The 15097-nt window shown below is 36.7% G+C and overlaps 1 pseudogene; it reads left to right on the forward strand.

Moving 5' to 3' along the window:
* The first annotated feature begins 2283 nt into the window (after positions 1–2283).
* LOC112934655 (interferon-induced transmembrane protein 1 pseudogene) lies at positions 2284–2592 on the forward strand (annotated as a pseudogene).
* Positions 2593–15097: the final 12505 nt, after the last annotated feature.

Genomic DNA, 15097 nt, shown 5'->3' on the forward strand with positions numbered 1-15097 from the left:
TAGGCAATATGTTTGTCAATTCAGTGACCTTCAAAGGATGTAAACATAATATAATTATATTTGGATAGCATAATAGTGCAACATGGGGTAAAACTTTATTCTATATCATTTTAGATGTGATTTAGGTTTATCTAAATGAACCAATAACCAAATTTATTTTATAGTTAAAATGATCACTGCATCCCCTTAAAAGTATTTTTAAGCGCTTTTTTAAATGGCAACATGCAAATTACCTTTTTTTTTTTTTTTTGTATTTAGCCTGCCAAACAAAATCTGGCATTTATGTCTCATCCCAATATTTTCTCAGTCTTTGGAATAAAGACTGAACCTATGTTCAATGTTTATTTCTAAGCTACATTCTTTTTTGAAGGCCTTTATAACAAAGAAACTGACAATTTAGGGGCACCTAGGTGGCTCAATGGTTGAGCATCTGCCTTTGGCTCAGGTCGTGATCCCTGGGTCCTAGGATTGAGTCCCACATCAGGCTTTCTCCTGGGAGCCTGCTTCTCCCTCTGCCTATGTTCCTGCCTCTCTCTCTGTGTCTCTCATGAATAAATAAATTAAAATATTTTTATTTAAAAAAAGAAACTGACAGTTTACAAAGATAACAGATGCAGCTAAGCATCTTTTGTCCTTACTTGCTAAAGTTTGTCTTCTGATGGTCTAGATGCTAGATTTCAATAGAAATAAAAACTGTTTTCATTTTATTTTGATTATAAATGTGTGAACAGCATATTATTCTATTAATTTCTCATTTCTGATGAACAGTAAATTATTCTAACATTACAATTCTACTTACTTTTCATTTAAGAATGATTAGACATGAGTGGCTATTAAATAACCTTTGGCAGGTGTGAAAAAAGGAACTTACATAATGTTATGTTTTTTTCATCAGCAATTCCCTTAGGCATATCTTCTCACTTAAAACACACACACACACACACACACACAAGGGTGTATATATATATATATATATATATATATATATATATATATATATATGTTTACAAATGCCAGGGGTGCTCACTTAAATATATATTGGCCCATTGGTCCACATGTAACAATAAAAAATATCTTCTTATATGCAATCAATTTTAGGCTATTATTTAACTCAACACCAATAACCTCCTGTGGCAAGGATGAATATCTGTCCTTCTCAATCTACTTTCTTATTTTTCAGTATCAATTGTACCAGGATACCCAGCCAGCAAGTTGTGAGTGGCATGTTAATGGAAGTGATCTGTGTCACTTCCAAGCCAAAGCTCTTAAGCTAGTGTACTTTCTCCATGTTCTTTTACCTTTCAGGCCACCTGGATGGCATTATTTTGGTTAGCATGTAAATAATGTTTTGGAAAAGCAGAACACAAGATCCGTGGACTCTTAGGTGAGCAAGAAATAAACTATATTTATTGATCCATTTCATATTTTAATCATTACTGCAGTCTAGCCTACTCTAATTAACACATTCCACAATAGTTTTTCTTCTATAACCAAAATGGGGCTATATAGGCCACTATTCTCTCATCACTATCCATCTCATATTATGGTTTTCAGGTCTATAGTATTTTTCATTTGATAGCTTCAATTTGTATTTGGTATAATGTATTAGAAAGTACATATTTTTAGGTGTCAGGAGACATCAGTTTGAATCTCACTTTGTCTTTTTTCTAGGTATGTTACTTGGTGTAATTTACAACCTTTGTGCCTCAATTTCCTCATCTGAAAATTATTTAATAATACATAATTGACAATTTTGAGTGTGTGTGTTTATGAATAAGCTAGAAGATAGTATTTATTAAAATTCTAAACATAATTAAAATATTAATTCTGAATTAATATTCACTAATATTAAGTTGATTTGAATAATAAGAAAGTGGTGATAGAAATAATCAGGCATTACCTCAGGATTTAAATGGAGAAAATTAAATCCAGGGAATTTAACTCAGTAGCATTGATGAGATTATAGGGAAACTATCACTTTTACTTTACTTATGTTTTGATAGTCCTTTTTCTATAAAAATGAATGATTATTAGAAATAAAGAGTTAATATAAACAATCCTGAGGGATTAAAACATTGGACTATTCATCAATTAATGACATTTGGTCAACTTAGAAAGCTATTAAAAAAATAACAGCAGCTCCACCTCACACCATAAACCCTAATTCCCAGCCCTTCTTCCTTGGTGCCCATACCTGAATCATCCAACCTAGGAGATTCTCAAAGAGGAGCACAAGGTGCTGTACTCAGGGCACTCCAAAACTGGGCTCCTTGGATAACTACCATGGTCAATATCCACAGTGAGATGGCTGTGCCCAACCACATTATCTGGTCCCTGTTCAACACAATCCTCATAAACTTGTGTTGCCTGGGCTTTGTGGCATGGGCCTACTCCATGACATCTAGGGACTGGAAGATGGTGGGTGACATGATTGGAGCCCAGGCCTATGCCTCCACCACCAAGTGTCTGAGCATCTGGGCCCTGGTTTTAGGCCTCTTTCTGATCATCATGCTCATCATTATTCTCACCACTGGCCCACTGATCATTTTCCAAGCAATTTCAGAGACCATACAAGGTTATAGAGGCTACTAGTAGCCCCACATGACCTGAAGCTGTCAATCCTTTCATTTTATGTACAGTTCAGTCTACAATTGAAATAAACAAAGCACTTGTGTATGGGAAAAAAAAAAGAAAAAAATACAATAGGATTTGGTAATGATATAGGTCATCAATGAAGAATAAAAGTTCTAAAACAAGGGAAGCCCTGTTGGCTCAGTGGTTTAGTGCCACCTTCAGCCCAGGGTGTGATCCTGGAGACCCAGGATCAAGTCCCATGTCGGACTGCCTGACTGGAGCCTGCTTCTCCCTCTGCCTGTGTCTGTGCCTCTGTGTGTGTGTGTGTCTCTCATGAATAAAAACAAAAACAAACACACACATACAAAAAGTTCTGAAACAAGATCACTTATATAGATAACCATTTTACCACTTACTATCTGTGTAACTTTGGGTAAGTTAGTTAGCTCTCTAGGTCTCAATTTAATCATCTGTAAAAAGTAGGTAACAATAGTACTGATTCATTCGGCTGTTGTGATGACTAAGGGAGATAATACATAAAAGCTCTCAGAACCATACTTGATACATAGTAAGCTCTCAAATGCCGGTTATTTTTACTGAGAAATATTTGATAAATGTGAGAAATTGTGGATGTTGAATATTGAAAGAGAGATAATACGTTGACTTAATTAGCATTGGTCTGCCTAACTTCTCATTCAGGTGGCTGAAAAATACCCAATTACCTGGAAAGACATCATGTTTTTAAAGATTTTTATTGATTTATTTGAGAAAGAGTGAATGAGAGAGAGAGTACAAGTGGGGGAAGAGGCAGAGGGAAAAGGAGAAGCGGCCTGTCCACCAAGCAGGGAGCCCAAAGCAGGGCTTGATCCCAGGACCAAGATCATGATTCCAGCTGAAGGCAGACACTTAACTGACTGGTTCACCCAGGTACTCCTGTTATGATATCATTTCAATCACACTTAAATCTTCAAGTCCAAATTCATTCATCCACTTATAGTTAACCTAAATGTAGGGAAGTGCCATAGAGATAAATGTAGCCATAAGATGATGCTGAACTGTGACTGAGATGTCCAGTATAATCAGATGATCAGAAGAAGCTAAAACAATAGAATAATTATAGACCTTCACTTCTGTTAAAAGTTCTTCCTCCTTTATGACAAAACTAAATTATTATCTATTTTTTTACAGCAAGAAGTTGCTGTGTCCAAGTTCAAAAGGTGTTGCCTGTGTTCTCCTCTAGGATTTTGATGGATTCTTGTCTCACATTTAGATCTTTCATCCATTTTGAGTTTATGTTTGGGTATGGTGTAAAAAAAATGGTCTACTTTCATCCTTCTGCATGTAGCTGTCCAATTTTCTCAGCACCATTTATTGAAGACACTGTTCTTTTTCCAGTGGATAGTCTTTCCTGCGTTGTCAAATATTAATTGACCATAAAGTTGAGGGCCCATTTCTGGGTTCTCTATTTTGTTCCATTGATCTATCTGTTTTTGTGCCAGTACCACACTGTCTAGATAATCACAGTTTTGTAGTACACCTTGAAATCTGGCATTGTGATGCCTTCAGCTCAGGTTTTCTTTTTCAGTATTCCCCTGGCTATTCGGAGTCTTTTCTGATTCTACACAAATCTTAAGATGATTTGTTCCAATTCTCTGAAGAAAGTCCATGGTATTTTAATAGGGATTGCATTAAATGGGTAAATTGCCCTGGGTAGCATGGACATTTTCACAATATTAATTCTTCCAATCCATGAGCATGGAATATTTTTCCATCTCTTTGTGTCTTCCTCCATTTCTTTCAGAAGTGTTCTGTAGTTTTTAGGGTATAGATCCTTTACCTCTTTGGTTAGGTTTATTCCTAGGTATCTTATGCTTTTGGGTGAGATTGTAAATGGGATTCACTCCTTAATTTCTCTTTCTTCAGTCTCCTTATTAATGTGTAGAAATTCCACTGATTTATGGATTATTGATTTTGCATCCTGCCACACTGCCGAATTGATGTATGAGTTATAGAAATGTTGGGGTGGAGTCTTTTGGGTTTTCTATGTACTGTATCATGTCATCTGCAAAGAGAGAGAGTTTGATTTCTTCCTTGCCAATTTGAATGCCTTTTATTTCTTTTTGTTGCCTGATTTCTGAGGCTAGGACTTCTAGTACTGTGTTGAATAGCAGTGGTGAGAGTGAACATTCCTGTTGTGTTCCTGATCTTAGGGGAGAGGCTCTCAGTGTTTCCACATTGAGAATTATATTTGCTCTGGGATTTTTGTAGATGGCTTTTAAGATGCTGAGGAATTTTCCCTCTATCCCTGTGCTCTGAAGAGTTTTGATCAGAAATGGATGCTGCATTTTTTCAAATGCTTTCTCTTCATCTATTGACAGGATCATATGGTTCTTTTTTTTCTCTGGTTGATATGATCTATCACTTTGATTTTTATGAGTGTTGAACCAGGCTTGCATCCCAGGGATAAATCCCACTTGGTCATGGTGAATAATCTTCTTAATGTACTGTTGGATTCTATTGGCTAGTATCATGTTGAGAATTTTCACATCTGTGTTCATCAGGGATATTTGTCTATGGTTCTCCTTTTTGGTGGGGTCTTTGTCTGGTTTTGGAATTAAAGTGATGCTGGGCTCATAAAATGAGTTTGGAAGTCTTCCATCGCTTTCTACCTTTTGGAACAACTTTAGTAGAATAGGTATTGTTTCTTCTTTAACGTCTGATAGAATTCCCATGGGAAGCCATCTGGACCTGGACTTTTGTGTCCTAGGAGGTTTTGAATGACTGTTTCTATTTCCTCCCTGGTTATCAGCCTGTTCAGGTTTTCTATTTCTTCCTGTTCCAATTTTGGTAGTTTGTGGTTTTCTAGAAATGCGTCCATTTCTCCTAGATTGCCTAATTTATTGGCATATAGCTGCTCATAATACATTTTTAAAATCGTTTGTATTTCCTTGGTATTGGTTGTCATCTCCCTTTTTCATTCATGAAATTATTAATTAGAGTCTTTTCTCTTTTGTTTTTAATAAGGCTGGCTAATGATTTATCTGTCTCCTTAATTCTTTAAAGAACCAACTCCTGGTTTTGTTGATCTGTTCTACAGTTCTTCTGGTCTCTATTTCATTGAGTTCTGCTTGAATCTTTATTAACTCTCTTTTTCTGCTTGGTGTAGGTTTTATTTGCTGTTATTTCTCTGGTTCCTTTAGGTGTGAGGTTAGGTTGTGTATTTGTGTTTTTTCCATGTTTTTGAGGGATGCTTGTATTGTGATGTATTGCCCTCCTAGGAATGCTTTTGCTGTATCCCAAAGATTTTGAGTGGTTATATCTTCATTTTCATTAATTTCCATGAATATTTTTAATTCTTCTCTAGTTTCGTGGTTGACCCTTTCATCTTTTAACAGGATGCTCTTTAACCTCCACGTGTTTGAGTTTCTTCCAAATTTCTTCTTGTGATTGAGTTCAAGTTTCAAAGCATTGTGGTCTGAAAATATGCAGGGGACAATTCCAGTCTTTTGCTATTGGTTAAGACCTGATTTATGACCCAGTATGTGGTCTATTCTGGAGAAAGTTCCATGTGCACTTGAGAAGAATGTGTATTCAGTTGCATTTGGATGTAAAGTTCTGTATACATCTGTGAAATCCATCTTGTCCAGTGCATCATTTAAAGCTCTTTTTTATTTGGTGATGTTATGCTTTGATTATGTCATTTGCAGAAAGTGCCATGTTGAAATTTCCAACTATTAGTGTATTATTATATAAGTACGTCTTTACTTTGGTTATTAATTGAATGATATACTTGGCAGCTCCCACATTAGGAGCATAAATATTCATGATTGGTAGGTCTTATTGTTGGATAGACCCTTTAAATATGATACAGTGTCTCTCTTCATCTCTTACTACAGTCTTTGGTATATACTTTAATTTTTCTGATATGAAGATTGCTACCCCAGCTTTCTTTTGAGGACCATTTGAATGGTAAATGATTCTCCAACCTTTCATTTTCAGGCTAGAGGTGTCCTGAGTTCCAAATTGTGTCTCTTGTAGACATCAAATACTTGGGTATTGCTTTTTTATCCTGTCTGAAATCCTGTGCCTTTTGATGGGATCATTAGGCCATTCACATTCAGCATTACTATAGAAAGATATGATTTTAGTCTCATTATAATACCTATTGAGTCCCTATTTTTGTGGATTATTTCTTTGGGTTTCCTCTTCTTTCTCAGGGTCCCCCTTAATCTTTCTTGCAGAGCTGGTTTAGTGGTCACATTTTCTTTTACTTTTTGCCTATCTTGGAAGCTCTTTATCTCTCCTCCTATTCTGAATGAGAGCTTTGCTAGATAAAGTATTCTTGGCTGCATGTTCTCATTTAGTACTCTCAATATATCTTGCCAGACCTTTCTGTCCTGCCATATCTCTGTGGAGAGGTCTGCTGTTAATCTAATATTTCTCCCCATGTAAGTTAGGGATCTTTTGTCTCTCGCTGCTTTAAGGATTTTCTCTTTATCTTTGGAATTTGCAAGTTTTACTATTAAATGTCGAGGTGTTGAATGGTTTTTATTGATTTTAGGGTAGGACCTTTCTCCTGGATTTGAATTCCTGTGTCCTTCCCCAAATTAGGGAAGTTCTCAGCTATGATTTGTTGAAATATGCTCTCTGTTTCTCTGTCCCTCTCGGAGTTCTTTGGAGCCCCAATTATACATAGATTTTTCCTTTTCGGAGGGTGTCATTTATTTCCCTTAACTTTTCCTCATGGTCTTTTAATTTTTTTTCTCTTGTTTCCTCAGCTTCCCTCCTTTGCCATCAACTTGTGTTCTATGTCACTCACTCTTTCTTCTACCTCATTAACCTTCACTGTTAAGACCTCCAGTTTGGATTGCATCTCATTTAGTTGATTTTTAATTTTGGCCTATTAGATCTAAATTCTGCTGTCATGACGTCTCTTGATTCCTTTGCGCTTTTTTCTTTTCTTTTTTTTTTAATTTTTTTTTAATTTTTATTTATTATTTATGTATTATAGTCACAGAGAGAGAGAGAGAGGCAGAGGCACAGGCAGAGGGAGAAGCAGGCTCCATGCACCAGGAACCCGATGTGGGATTCGATCCCGAGTCTCCAGGATCCCGCCCTGGGCCAAAGGCAGGCGCCAAACCGCTGCGCCACCCAGGGATCCCGCTTTGCGCTTTTTTCAATAGCCACCAGTAGCTTTATAATTGTGCTTCTGAATTGGCTTTCTGACATTGAATTGTAATAAAAATTCTGTAACTCTGTAGCAGAGAGTATTGTTTCTGATTCTTTGTTTTGTGATGAATTCTTCCTTATAATCATTTTGCTCAGTTCAGAGTGGCTGTATGAGCAGGCTGTGTGAAGAATATCAACCGCAACCTAACGTAATTTCACCCTAGTTGAGTCTTGTTAGAAGCAAAATTCTTTCTCTCTGTAGCATCTGGAGGTTCTCTCTTTAAATCCCAGGTCTAATTCGTTGGTTTTCAGGATGGTTTGAAAGTTATCTAGGTAAGTTTTTTGGGCCAGGTGAGTTGAGAACCTGACTTCTCTGTCATCTTGCCCCGCCTCTTAAATTTAAGTTTACATTAAATTTTATTCTATGGAAATAGACCTATATGGAGACAATCTTAAGGACATTTTAGCCTGGAAAAAAATATCTACTGCCACACTTCTCAACATTCTTTTTTTAAAAGTCAAATTTCTAGTACAACCATTATGGAAAATAGTATGTAGCTTTATCAAGAAAATTAAAAACAAAACAGAACCTCCATATGATCAAGCAATCCCAATTTTGAGTATATATCTCCATCCCCCTACTCATTTCAGCATTATTCACAATAGAGAACACCTAGAAAGAACCTAAGTGTCTATAAGTGGATGACTAGATAAAGAAAAGTGATAAATATAAATATGTAAGTATAAATGTGTATATATATTAATATATGTATATGTGTGTATATATAAATATATGTATATATAATTGAATATTATTCAGTCATAAGAAAGAGGAAAATGTTGCTATTTGTAACAACATGAATGGACATTGAGTATATTATGCTATGTAAAATAAACCATACAGAAAAAGATAAATATTGTATGATTTCCCTTATATTTGGAATTAAAAAAAATCCAAACTCCAAAACAAAATAGAATGGTGATTTCCTCTTTGAGGAACCTCCACACAGTTTTCCAGAGTGGCTGCACCAGTTCACGGGATGAGCACTGGGTGTTTTTCTGTATGTTGGTAAATTGAACACCAATAAAAATTAATTTAAATAAAAAAATAAAATAAAAAAGAATGGTCATTTCCAGGGGCTGGGGGTAACAGAAATGGGATGATGTTGGCCAAAGTATACAAACTTGCCGTTATGAATTGAATAAATTTTGGGGATCTAGTATACAGCATAGTGACTATAGTTAACAATACTGTACTGTATTCATGAAATTTGCAAAGAGAATAGGTCTTAAATGTTAATACCATAAAATATATATAGATAATCATGTTGGGTGATGGATGTGATAATTAACCTTATTGTGATGCTTATTTGTAATGTATATCAGATCATCACATGGTACACCTTCAACTTGTACAATGTTATATGTCAATTATATCTCAATAAAACTGGAAAAAAGTAAATTTTCTACCTTATCTATAGCACATATGTTTAGTTTTAGCTTCCATAAGATTAGTTGAACTAGCAATTCTATTCATGTGGGCAACTGAATATTTTTCATTTGCTTGTGTACATTTATAAAGCCATTCTCAAAAAGAAGGACTATGTGATCAATATCAATTTTAAAAAACTCAGGTTTACAAACTTACTAATGAGTGAATGAATATTCATTCACACCTTTTCAAATTTGTGTCTGCAAATATCATTTCTTTTTAAAAATTATTTGTAACTATTAGAATGTGTCTTTTGCTTTTGTGCAAAATAAATGGCACATGGGAAGAAAAATATTCTTTATCAAATTACTAATACAATTATTGAAAGTAACTTGTAACCAGAGTCATATTTTCCTCCTACCTATTTGATGTGAATAAGAATGATGAACTCTTCAAAATTACTATTAAGTAGCTAGACACTGAGCTCCTAAACTTTGAATTCTCTTCTTTGTCAGAGGAATAGGACTTCTCAACCACAATGAGAGTGGTGTCCCCACCATAATCTAAGGGGATTAGCCCTGCATTGCTTGAGAAAATTGTAATGGCACCCCTAAGGCAGTTGTCTTGCAAGACAGTGCTAATTCTTCCCAGTCCCATCCCTACTACTTATCTTTGTTTCTAGACCTCTAACTTGACTCAAGTCCCAGAAGGTTCCTAAAGGTGAAGTACAAATTATGACCCACAAAACTGTGTGTCACACACCAAAAGAAATACTTGAGTTTTCTAATTTATATAGACAGATCTCAGGGACATGTATGAGAATGGATAGGAGAATTGAAGTTGTGGAATAATAATAGAACAAACAATGTTGGATCAGAAAAACAAATATTGAGATGCGCTCACCAAGCAGAAATTCTACATTTAATGTTGTAGCTCAGGGAGTTAGAAAGGGATATAACAGTTTGTTTGATTGGCTGAAACATAGATAAAAAGTGGCCTACAGTGGCACCTGGGATGCTCAGTCAGTTAAACATCTGCCTTTAGCTCAGGTCATGATCACATGGTCTTAGCATCGAGCCTGGTGTCAGGCTCCCTGCTCAATGGAGAGTCTGCCTCTCCTTCTCTCTCTATCCTTCCCCCTGCTTGCACTCTCTCTGTCTCTCTTAAATAAATAAATAAAATCTTTTTTTTAAGTGGCCCATAATGAGTGAATTAGAAAAGGCAAACTTGCCCTGTTTTAATGCAGAGGAAAAGATTTTAAGGCTTAGGGAGATTGAGATGGTAGAATGTGTATGTCATTTAAGACCTACTCACAACACAGGGAAAATTCAGAAGATATACCTTTTACCTTTCACCACAACTTTGAGAAATAAATTTCTGAGGGGAGCCCCAGCATCCTTGAAGAGTTTTATAATTGTTCTTCTATGTAAGCAAGACTTTTTCATGGAACCACAGTCACTAAGTTACCAAATATAAAAACAATAAGTAACTGGATGCCAGGTGGCAAGATCTAGGCAGCAGGAATCAGCTACCAAAAGCAAGTTGAGTGTGGTTGCTATAATAAACAGTATAATCAAAGCAGTAATCAGAATAGTCTGACTCATGCAGACCTGTGCTGTTGGATAATTTATCATGGTGAATGTGGAAGTGAAATAGATAAAAATTTTACTAAATCCCTTTTTTTTTTACTTTTTAAAAATTAAATTATTTATTTTTTAAATTTTTTATTTAAATTCAGTTTAGTTAACATATAATGTATTATTAGTTTTAGGGGTGGAATTTCGTGATTCATCAGTGTTTATTACATCAAGTGCCCTCCATAATGCCTATCATCCAGTTATCCTATCCCTCACCCTACCTCCCCTCCAGCAATCCTCAGTTTGTTCCCTATAGTTAAGAGTCTCTTAAATTCTTATTTCATCTGAATAAGAAGAAAACTTCTAGGTGAAGTGAAAAAAGTCTAAATTGGATCATAAAAGGTGTCATGGATCCTTAATCATTCTCCAGTCTTTTTTTTTTTTAAGATTTTATTATTTATTTATTTGTGAGAGACACAGAGAGAGGCAGGGAAAGAAGCAGACTCCTTGCAGATAGCCCCATGCAGAACTCAATTCCAGGACCCCAGGATCACTACTTGAGCCAAAGGCAGATGCTCAACCACTGAGCCACCCAGGCACCCCAATCACTTTCCAGTCTTGAGCCAGTTTACTTATCCAGAACTCTTTTAATGAAGGACATACCAGGCCCTCTTGAGGAACAACTCTAGTACACTGTCAAAATTTTACAGTTACTCTTTTTCCCTGCCTTTTCCAAAGGCACCAATGGTCTTGTACCAGGGTAACTATATTGTGGGAAAAGAAATAACAGACCATTTAGAAACTACCAGACCCTGACTGTCAAAGGACACTAATGTGAGGATACCCAAAATATCACTATAATTAATCAGAGTAGGGACTTATTAAGGTTAAATGATTAGTGAAATTTTAGCTCAGATCTCCCAGTGGACTCAGTGGGTCCCCAACCCCATTCTGTGGTTATAGTCACACAGGATGCATGTTTGGAATAGATATACTCAACAGCTGACAGAATCCTCACATTGGCTCCCTGATCTGTGGAATGAAGGCTATTATTCTGGATTAAGCCAAATGGAAGCCAATAGAGCTGCCTCTACCTAGAAAAATTGCAAACCCTAAACAATACCACATTCTTGAAAAAAATGCAGAAGTTAGTGCCAAGACTTGAAAAACTTGAAAATATGAAAGATGTAGGGGTGGAAGTTCCCACCACATCCCCATTCAATTATCCTATTTGGCTTGTGCAGAACTCAGATGGATTTTGGTGAATGTTAGTTGATTATTGCAAGCTTTACCAGGTGGCGACTCCAATTGCAGCTGTTGTACCAGATGTGTTTTTATTGCTTGAGGAAATCAATGCATCCCCTGATACCTGGTTTTCAGCTACTGATTTGTCAAATAGTTTTTTATACATCCCTGTCCTTATAATCTACCAGAAGCAGTTTGCTTTCAGCTGGAAAGACCAGAAATATACCTTTATGTCCTATTTGGAGAGATAGAGCAATTCTCTATCCTTATGTCATAATTTAGTTTACAGGGATCTTGATCACCTTTTCCAATAGGCTGTTACATTCACCCATTGCATTGATCACATTATGCTTATTGGACATAGTTATCAAGAATTAGCAGCTATTATCGACCTAATGATATTTGCATGTCAGAAGGTGGAAAATAAATCTGACAATATTTTATTCATTCTGCCTCAGTAAATAACTATGGTGGTGGTGTATGGAGCATGTTAAGATATTCTTTTTAGATATTCTTTTTAAGGTGAATGCTATTTACAATGTTTTGCACACGCACTCCTATTCAAATGTTGAAACCTAATCTTCAATGTGATGGTATTGGAGATGAGGAAGTGATTATATCATAAGGGTGGATCCTCATAAATGGGATCCACATCCTTATAAAAGAGATCCAAGATAACCCCCTTATATTTTTCACTGTGTGTGGACATGGAGAGAAAATGACTGACTGTGAACCAGAATGCAGGTCTCAATAGACACTGAATCTGCTAGCACCTTTATCTTGGACTCCCCAGCCTCAAGAACTGTGGGAAATAAATTTATGTTCTTTAGAAGACACTCAGTCCATTGTATTCTATTATAGTTGCCCAGATTATGACAGTGAAGGATAATTTGTTGTATATGTACCCTCCAACAACCAAAAAGGAGGTACAATGTCTTGTGTGCCTCTTTGGATTTGGGGGGCAACATGTTTCCTAATTAGGTGTCTTACTCTGGCTCATTGGCCAAGGTACTTGAAAAGTTGCTAGATATGGGTGGAGCTTAGAAAAGAAAAGTCTGCAACAGATCCATGCTTCTGTGCAAGCTGCTCTGCCATTTGGGTCATATGATCCAATATACCCAGTGGGGTTTGAAGTATCAGTGGTGATTAGGGATGCTGTTAGGAACCTTTAGCTGACTCCTATAGGTGAATCGTGGCACAGGTCTTCATGATTTCAAAACAAGGCTTTCCATACTCTGTGGATAACTAGTCTCCTTTTGGAAAAAAGCTCTTGAGCTGCTACTAGGCCTGATTGCTTAAATATAGCTCAATAAATTACTACTCAAACTTAGCTTCCCATGATGAACTGGGTGTTATCTGACCTACCAAGACATAAATTTGGATATGCACAGCAGCATTCCATCATCAAATGGAAATCATTCAAATGACTGTCCTGAGCAGGCCCTGAAGGCACACATAAGTAACATGAAATAGCCCAAATGATAATGATTCCATTCCTGCTACACTGTCTTTTCTCTCCCAACTCACGTGCATAGCTTAATGAAGAGTTCCCTACAATCAGCTGCTAGAAGATATAAAAACAGAGGCTGATTTACAAATGGTCCTGCATGATATACAAGTACCCCCTTAAAGTGGATAGTTTTGGCATCATATCCCTTTTCTGATATATCGCCAAATGACAGTGGCAAAAGGAAATTCTCCAATAAGGCAGAACTTTGAGCAGTGCACCCGATTATTCACTTTGCATATAAGGAGAAATTTCCAGATGTGTGTTTATATGCTGATTCATGGGCTGTAGACAATGGTTTGGCAGGATGGTGAGTTATGTGAAAGGAATATAACTGAAAAGTTTGGTGATAAGGGATTTTGGTGAGAAAGTATGTGGGTATACCTCTTTGAATGGGCAAAGGCATAAACATATGTGTGCTGTACATGAATGTCCACCAAAAAGTGACCTGAGCAAAGGAGAATTTTAATAATCCTTTGAATAGTGTCTATGAATACCAGGCAGCCTCTTTCTCCAGTCACCCCTGTTATGACCCAATGGACTCAATTGTAAAGTGGATATGATCGCAAGCTTAGGAGGATATTCATCAGCTCATCAGCATGGAGTTTCACACACCAGGTCAATCTGGCTATGGCCACTGCTGAGTGTCCAAACTACAAGCAACAGAAACCAACACTGAGTTCCAAATATATGGCATCATTGCCCCAGGGTAATAGCCTGCTACCTGCTGGCAGATTGATAACATTGATTTGCTCTCATCATGGAAGGAGCTGGGTTTTGTCTTTACTGAAATATACACTTACTCTGGATATGGATTTGCCTTCCCTGCATGCAGTCCTTTTGCTTAAACTACCATCCATAGACTTATATAATGCCTTGTACACCATTATAATGTTCTAAATAGCATTGCTTGTGATCATGGAACTCATTCCACAGCAAAAGGAGTATGACAAAGACCTATGCTCATGAAGTGCATTGGTCTACCATGGTAATTACCATCTTGAAGCAGCTGCCAATAGAATGGTGGAACAGCCATCTGAAGAGTCAGTAACAGCACCAGCAAAGTGCTAATACCTTGCAGGGCTGAGGCAATGTTCTCCAGAATGGTGTATATCCTCTGAATCAGCATCCTCTGAATCAGATCTGGGAATCAAGGGATGGAAATAGTAGTGATATCACTCATTATTACTCCTAGTGACCCACTGGAAAAATTTTTGTTTTTTGATCCCATGATAATATGCCTTGCTGGTCTCGATGTCTTAACTCCACAGGGAGGAATTCTTCCACCAATAAACACAACAACAATTCCATTGACCTGAAAGTTAAAACTGCTACCTGGTCCCCATGTTTCTAGATCAATAGGCAAAGAAAGGAGTAACTGTTGTGTGGAGTGATTGATCCTGAATATTAAGGGGGAATTGGACTACTATTCTACAATGGAAGTAAGGAAGACTATGTCTGGAATAGATATCCCTTAAAGTGCCTTTTAGTGTTACCATGCTCTGTAATTAAGGTGGATAGAAAACTACTGTCAGTGAAGATTTGGTTTATCTCGATAAATTAAGAACTGTAGCCAGGTGAGGTGCTTGCTGT

The sequence above is a fragment of the Vulpes vulpes genome, chromosome X (genome assembly GCF_048418805.1).
Source record: "Vulpes vulpes isolate BD-2025 chromosome X, VulVul3, whole genome shotgun sequence".
Lineage (NCBI taxonomy): Eukaryota > Metazoa > Chordata > Mammalia > Carnivora > Canidae > Vulpes > Vulpes vulpes.